The following is an 8,760-nucleotide window of genomic DNA, read 5'->3' as shown; positions in this document are numbered from 1 at the left end:
AAAAGGATACTCTGAAACACATAGAATTGACCAAGTCATACATCAGAGGTTAAGTATGGACAATGTATGTGAGTTAGCTTCACAATTTATTGTTATAACATAACACAAAAGAGGCTATATGCGCTTAGTAAGCTATTGATATAAATATTTTATGAAATAGTGTTAGTGGGAGGGATGCAGAACTATGTACCATTTTATTAGATATTTGATTTACACTTTATTTTCCATTAGGGAGATTTACTTCATCTACAGACTGAAAGTGAAGAATACCAGACTGAAAGTAAAGAATACCAATGTGATCATGTCTGTGGCATTGTCTTTCAACTCTGCTGACTTCTATAAATGTACAAAGACACATTCACATGGTAAGTGTTCACAATGTCTGGAACAAGATTGGGGATACAGGATACATCCTATGGAAAACACTTATGTTTCCTCATTTCTTTTAGATGGTATTTCACAATCCTCTATTTGGAAAGTGATGAATGTGACACATAATGAAGATAATGTGATGTTTTGAATAGAATCGACGCAATGCATGCTTTGGTAAGATTCATAGGAGGAATAATGTGAAAATAGTTCATAATATATTAAATGTGTCTAACAATTTTCACCATGTCCTATTTTTTAAGATGTTTATTTAATATACATTCCCCTACTTTGTGCTAGAGAGGACATACGGCTAGAAAAAACTAACGCCCGCGTTTTACTGGCCGCACCATAAAAATAACTCTGGTATCGAGAGTCCACATAAAGGCTGCGTTAGGCTCCAAAAAAGGAGCGTAGAGCATTTTTAACGCAGCTTCAACTCTCGATACCAGAGTTGCTTACGGACGCGGCCAGCCTCAAAAACGTGCTCGTGCACGATATCCCCATAGGAAACAATGGGGCTGTTTGAGCTGAAAAAAAACCTAACACCTGCAAAAAAGCCGCGTTCAGCTCCTAACGCAGCCCCATTGTTTCCTATGGGGAAACTCTTCCTACGTCTGCACCTAACACTCTAACATGTACCCCGAGTCTAAACACCCCTAACCTTACACTTATTAACCCCTAATCTGCCGCCCCCGCTATCGCTGACCCCTGCATTATATTATTAACCCCTAATCTGCCGCTCCGTAAACCGCCGCAACTTACATTATCCCTATGTACCCCTAATCTGCTGCCCCTAACACCGCCGACCCCTATATTATATTTATTAACCCCTAATCTGCCCCCCTCAACGTCGCCGACACATGCCTACACTTATTAACCCCTAATCTGCCGAGCGGACCGCACCGCTACTATAATAAATGTATTAACCCCTAATCCGCCTCACTAACCCTATCATAAATAGTATTAACCCCTAATCTGCCCTCCCTAACATCGCCGACACCTAACTTCAATTATTAACCCCTAATCTTCTGACCGGAGCTCACCGCTACTATAATAAATGGATTAACCCCTAAAGCTAAGTCTAACCCTAACACTAACACCCCCCTAACTTAAATATAATTTTAATCTAACGAAATTAATTAACTTTTATTAAATAAATTATTCCTATTTAAAGCTAAATACTTACCTGTAAAATAAATCCTAATATAGCTACAATATAAATTATAATTACATTGTAGCTATTTTAGGATTAATATTTATTTTACAGGCAACTTTGTATTTATTTTAACCAGGTACAATAGCTATTAAATAGTTAAGAACTATTTAATAGTTACCTAGTTAAAATAATAACAAAATTACCTGTAAAATAAATCCTAACCGAAGTTCTAATTAAACCTAACACTACACTATCAATAAATTAATTAAATAAAATACCTACAATTACCTACAATAAAACCTAACACTACACTATCAATAAATAAATTAAATACAATTCCTACAAATAACTACAATGAAATAAACTAACTAAAGTACAAAAAATAAAAAAGAACTAAGTTACAAAAAATAAAAAAATATTTACAAACATCAGAAAAATATTACAACAATTTTAAACTAATTACACCTACTCTAAGCCCCCTAATAAAATAACAAAGACCCCCAAAATAAAAAAATGCCCTACCCTATTCTAAATTAATAAAGTTAAAAGCTCTTTTACCTTACCAGCCCTGAACAGGGCCCTTTGCGGGGCATGCCCCAAGAAAATCAGCTCTTTTGCCTGTAAAAAAAAACATACAATACCCCCCCCCAACATTACAACCCACCACCCACATACCCCTAATCTACCCCAAACCCCCCTTAAATAAACCTAACACTAAGCCCCTGAAGATCTTCCTACCTTGTCTTCACCTCACCAGGTATCACCGATCTGTCCTGGCATCCGGTGCTGAAGAGGTCCAGAAGAGGCTCCAAAGTCTTCCTCCTATCCGGCAAGAAGAGGACATCCAGACCGACAACCATCTTCTTCCAAGCGGCATCTTCTATCTTCTTCCATCCGGTGCGGAGCGGGTCCATCTTGAAGCAGCCGACGCGGATCCATCCTCTTCTTCCGGCGTCTCCCGTCGAATGACGGTTCCTTTAAGGGACATCATCCAAGATGGCGTCCCTCGAATTCCGATTGGCTGATAGGATTCTATCAGCCAATCGGAATTAAGGTAGGAATATTCTGATTGGCTGATGGAATCAGCCAATCAGAATCAAGTTCAATCCGATTGGCCGATCCAATCAGCCAATCAGATTGAGCTCGCATTCTATTGGCTGATCGGAATTGTATTTAATTTATTTATTGATAGTGTAGTGTTAGGTTTTATTGTAGGTAATTGTAGGTATTTTATTTAATTAATTTATTGATAGTGTAGTGTTAGGTTTAATTAGAACTTAGGTTAGGATTTATTTTACAGGTAATTTTGTTATTATTTTAACTAGGTAACTATTAAATAGTTCTTAACTATTTAATAGCTATTGTACCTGGTTAAAATAAATACAAAGTTGCCTGTAAAATAAATATTAATCCTAAAATAGCTACAATGTAATTATAATTTATATTGTAGCTATATTAGGATTTATTTTACAGGTAAGTATTTAGCTTTAAATAGGAATAATTTATTTAATAAGAGTTAATTAATTTCGTTAGATTAAAATTATATTTAAGTTAGGGGGGTGTTAGTGTTAGGGTTAGACTTAGCTTTAGGGGTTAATCCATTTATTATAGTAGCGGTGAGCTCCAGTCGGCAGATTAGGGTTTAATAATTGAAGTTAGGTGTCGGCGATGTTAGGGAGGGCAGATTAGGGGTTAATACTATTTATGATAGGGTTAGTGAGGCGGATTAGGGGTTAATACATTTATTATAGTAGCGGTGCGGTCCGCTCGGCAGATTAGGGGTTAATCAGTGGAGGCAGGTGTCAGCGACGTTGAGGGGGGCAGGTTAGGGGTTAATAAATATAATATAGGGGTCGGCGGTGTTAGGGGCAGCAGATTAGGGGTACATAGCTATAATGTAGGTGGCGGCGCTTTGCGGTCGGCAGATTAGAGGTTTATTATTGTAAGTAGCTGGCGGCGACGTTGTGGGGGCAGGTTAGGGGTTAATAATTATAATACAGGGGTCGGCAGGGTTAGGGGCAGCAGATTAGGGGTACATAGGGATAATTTAGCTGGCGGCGCTTTGCGGTCGGCAGATTAGGGGTTAAAAAAATTTAATCGAGTGGCGGCGATGTGGGGGGACCTCGGTTTAGGGGTACATAGGTAGTTTATGGGTGTTAGTGTACTTTAGAGCACAGTAGTTAAGAGCTTTATGAACCGGCGTTAGCCCAGAAAGCTCTTAACTACTGACTTTTTTCTGCGGCTGGAGTTTTGTCGTTAGATGTCTAACGCTCACTTCAGAAACGACTCTAAATACCGGAGTTAGGAAGATCCAATTGAAAAGATAGGATACGCAATTGACGTAAGGGGATCTGCGGTATGGAAAAGTCGCGGCTGAAAAGTGAGCGTTAGACCCTATTTTGAGTGACTCTAAATACCGGCGGTAGCCTAAAACCAGCGTTAGGAGCCTCTAACGCTGGTTTTCACGGCTACCACCAAACTCCAAATCTAGGTCTTAGATTGTAATCTATCGTACAGATAAAGGGATACATTTCATAGGTGACATTTAGGTATATTAGTTTTTGAAGGGACAGGAAATATTACATTCAATTGTGTCCCTCATACAATTGAATAATTAGGAATTTTTGCACAAAATAGGATATTAGGCATTATTTTGTCTAATTTTAAATGTTAATATGTAAGTCAACTATTGATTAGACAATTAAATGTGATTAATTTAAAATTGTGTATATATAGATATCCAGTCTGAACCTGCTTTAATATGAGAACAAACAATAAATGTTAGAGCATAGACAAAAGATGACTTTACAATTATTATACTTACAGAATATTTTTTTTAGTCATGTGTTATGAAATAACATAATTGCTTTCAGATTTTAATTATTTTTTTCTTTTTTCCTACAGATTTTCAATTTTGCTGAATTCCCAAAAGAATATTTATTTATTGTTAGAATCTAATTCTTTTTTTTTTAAATAAATATATTTACATACTTTATATTATTTTATTTATTTAAATACATATTTTATAATCATATGCTATATATATATATATATATATATATATATATATATATATATATATATATATATATATATATATATATATATATATATATATATATATATATATATATACTATAAGTGATAAAAGTATGTGATGGTGCACAAATTATTTCTCAGATTCCAATACTCTCTAAACTGTGCTAGCTGTCCCAAATAATTTACAATACCAAATAAAAAAGTTAAGATTGAACAATAATTTTAGTCAATCAAAGAGGGACACAGGCTGCACATAGTTTATCAGAGGTTTTATTACTATATAACTCCAAACAACAGAATCAGAACGTCTACCCTCCACCCTATTCCTTAAATGCAGTTAAAAACCCAGTTAAATACACAGATATTCGAACAGGCTGGCCGGCTCACAAAATCACATCATTCCTGTATCATTCTCACGTTCAACATGTACAATATATCAACTGTTGTATTTGCAAATCACATAAAACTGAGGGACAAAAATACATCAGTCCGTAAGTCTATCACGGGGCCCCAAAGTTGCAGCTGTTACAAACGTTAAATAGATGTCCAATTTCCAGGCTCATAAGTGTATAAACGCATTCTGGTTCTGAATTTAATTTTCCATGTGTTAATATGATGTTACAGCTTAGTTACAGAGTTCATACTTGTTACTCCATACAGTGATTTAAACTTGTGAGTGGTTCAGATTCTGTCTCTTGAGAGAGAACGCACAATGTACCTTGGCAGGACAGACCAGGCTGTCAACCGCAAAACTTTAAAGCCTGAACAAAAGACAATTTTATCGGTACCTGTTTCACAATTGAATCAATGTGAGAGTCCTTTTTGCTGCAACTGGCTTCTTCACTTGCTTACCGCCATGTACGCCTCAGCGTTTCTCATTAACTCCGAATGCCACTGGCTCTGTTCTCAGCTGATCACCTTCCGTGTATGCTCAATCATAACGCGTTTCTCCCCACCTACATAGGGCTGAGTATCGGGGCCTCATCAGATGTATTGCTTAGGGGGGGGGTGTCTGACTTTATGCTGCCATTGGCTCCTAAGTCCGCCCCCTTATCAGCGTTTGCTTTTTGTGACAGCTCTTTTAAAAACCAAACAGTGTTTTCAATCTGGTACCAAACTGCATAATAAAGGAACTGATCATTACTATTTACACTATTTTCTAATTTACAACCAACATGCTATGGCTTATAACGGCACAGAATAATATTACAATATCATGTAGCCACCTCCTATTTACTGACATATTGTTATTTATTAGCTTATTAACATAAACCCATTACCATTTTAGTAATATACTGAAAGTTATTTTTGCTAATCGCAACAATATCATCATGTTTAGGGAGAGTATATTTAAAGCTTACTCTAGTAACAGACATAGTTATACCGAGTGGAGTAAATTTCTTTAAACCACTCCTTATGCAACAACTTTCATTCTGTTTTAATCAAAGAATGTCAATCCAAAGTTTACATTGTATGCACATCAGCATATGTATTATGTGTATCTTATCTATATACACTTTGAAAGTCTATGTACAGAATGACCTTACAGGAAACATACAAACTCTATTTTTTCATTTAAACCAATTGGACTTAAGGTATTTAACCTAAATATCCACCTTGACTCATGCTGTAAAATTATTCTATCTAAATTGCCACCCAGTCTATTCTGTTTTAATTGCTCAATGCCCATAACTTGCAACTTAGTGTGATCTGAATTGTGATGGGATTTAAAAATGCCTTGCTATTAGGCTATCCATGTCCTCATTCTTAATATCGTCTCTATGTTCACGGATTCTGCTTTTTAACTCTATAGTGGTTTTACCCACATAGAACTTGGGACATGGACAATTAAGCTAATATATAACATTTTTAGAGGTACATGATATCCTCTCCCTCACATGATACACTTTACTCCTACTCGGAGTGCTAAATGTGGCAGATCTGTCCACAGAGTACACTTCCTACTTTGTGTTGTGCTGCTGTTAGCCAATTTTTAGTCTCCTCTCTTTTGAACTCGCTATGGACTAGCATATCTTTAATGCTTGGAGCCCTCCTAGCTGTTAATAGCGGGTACTCTGATATGCATCCCTGGAGTGATGTATCATCAGATAGTATATGCCAGTGGCTGTTGAGAATATATTTCAACTTGTTCCAATGCAAGTTATATTTTTTTGACTATTTTTCGAGAATAGCCTCTGGCTAAAAATCTGTCAGCCATTATTTGTGCCTGTTCTTCAAACGCCTTTGTTGAAGAACAACATCTTTAAAGCCTTAGGAATTGGCCTATGGGCACGTCTTTTTTCTGAGGCTCAGGGTGATGGCTGCTTGCCTGCAGCAAGCTGTTTGTTTCTGTTTGTTTGCGATGAATGTTTGTATGTAATATGTTATCCTGTTTTGTTATTTTAAGATCAAGAATGATTGCACTTTCTGTACTGATACTATGTGCGAGGAACAAGTTCAGATCATTATTGTTCAGGATGTCGACAAAATCATGAACAGACCTTTCATCTCCCTTCCAGAGAATTAAAATGTTGTCCACGAACCTCAGCCAGAGTACGATATGCTTATCAACTCATTCTGAAAGTTCATGGAAGACATACTTAGTCTCCCAATAGCCCAGGTGCAAACATGTGTATGTTGGTGCGCATGTTGCACCCATGGCCGTTCCTCTCAATTGTCTGAATAATTTGCCGTCAAAAGAGAAGATGTTATTTTTAAAAACAAATTCTAAAAGGCAAAGGAGTATGTTTTCCCTATACTCCTGCACCCTCAACTCCAAAAAATATCCGGCTGCAATTAAGCCTGCTTGATGGGGGATAGAGGAGTACAGGGACTCCACATCAAGAGTCACTAAAAGTAAATCTTGCTCTACTGTAACAGAGTAAGCTTTAAATATACTCTCCCTAAACATGATGATATTGTTGCGATTAGCAAAAATAACTTTCAGTATATTACTAAAATGGTAATGGGTTTATGTTAATAAGCTAATAAATAACAATATGTCAGTAAATAGGAGGTGGCTACATGATATTGCAATATTATTCTGTTCCGTTATAAGCCATAGTTGGTTGTAAATTATAAAATATCGTAAATAGTAATGATCAGTTCCTTTATTTTGCAGTTTGGTACCAGATTGAAAACACTGTTTGGTTTTTAAAAGAGCTGTCACAAAAAGCAAACGCTGATAAGGGGGCGGACTTAGGAGCCAATGGCAGCATAAAGTCAGACACACACCCCCTAAGCAATAAATCTGATGAGGCCCCGATACTCAGCCCTATGTGGGAGGGGAGAAACGCGTCATGATTGAGCATACACAGAAGGTGATCAGCTGAGAACAGAGCCAGCAGCATTCGGAGTTAATGAGAAATGCTGAAGCGTACATGGCGGTAAGCAAGTGAAGAAGCCAGTTGCAGCAAAAAAAGCTCTCACATTGATTCAATTGTGAAACAGGTTCCGATGAAATTGTCTTTTGTTCAGGCTTTAAAGTCTTGCGGTTGACAGCCTGGTCTGTCCTGCCAGGGTACATTGTGCATTCTCTCTCAAGAGACAGAATCTGAACCACTCACAAGTTTAAATCACTTTATGGAGTAACAAGTATGAACTTTGTAACTAAGCTGTAACATCGTATTAACACATGGAAAATTAAGTTCAGAACCAGAGCGTGTTTATACACTTATGAGCCTGGAAATTGGACATCTATTTAATGTTTGTAACAGCTGCAACTTTGGGGCCCCGTGATAGACTTACGGACTGATATATTTTTGTCCCTCAGTTTTATGTGATTTGCAAATACAACAGTTGATATATTGTACATGTTGAACGTGAGAATGATACAGGAATGATATGATTTTGTGAGCCGGCCAGCCTGTTTGAATATCTGTGTATTTCACTGGGTTTATGACTGCATTTAAGGAATAGGGTGGAGGGTAGACGTCAGTGCAGTGACTACAGAGGCTGGTGAGGCAGTGGATAGGAATCGGATACGCCTTCATTCTTTAGATATCCTTTGTTGAAGAAATAGCAATGCACATGGGCGAGCCAATCGCATGAGGTATCTATATGCAGCCACCAATCAGTAGCTACTGAGCATATTTAAATATTATTTTCAACAAAGGATATTTGATTTTCTTCATTCTTTTGATATCCTTTGCTGAAAATCATATCTAAATAAATTAGATAGGATTTTCAACAAA

This window comes from Bombina bombina, chromosome 5 (assembly GCF_027579735.1).
Source record: "Bombina bombina isolate aBomBom1 chromosome 5, aBomBom1.pri, whole genome shotgun sequence".
NCBI lineage: Eukaryota > Metazoa > Chordata > Amphibia > Anura > Bombinatoridae > Bombina > Bombina bombina.
This window is presented reverse-complemented; position numbering follows the sequence as displayed.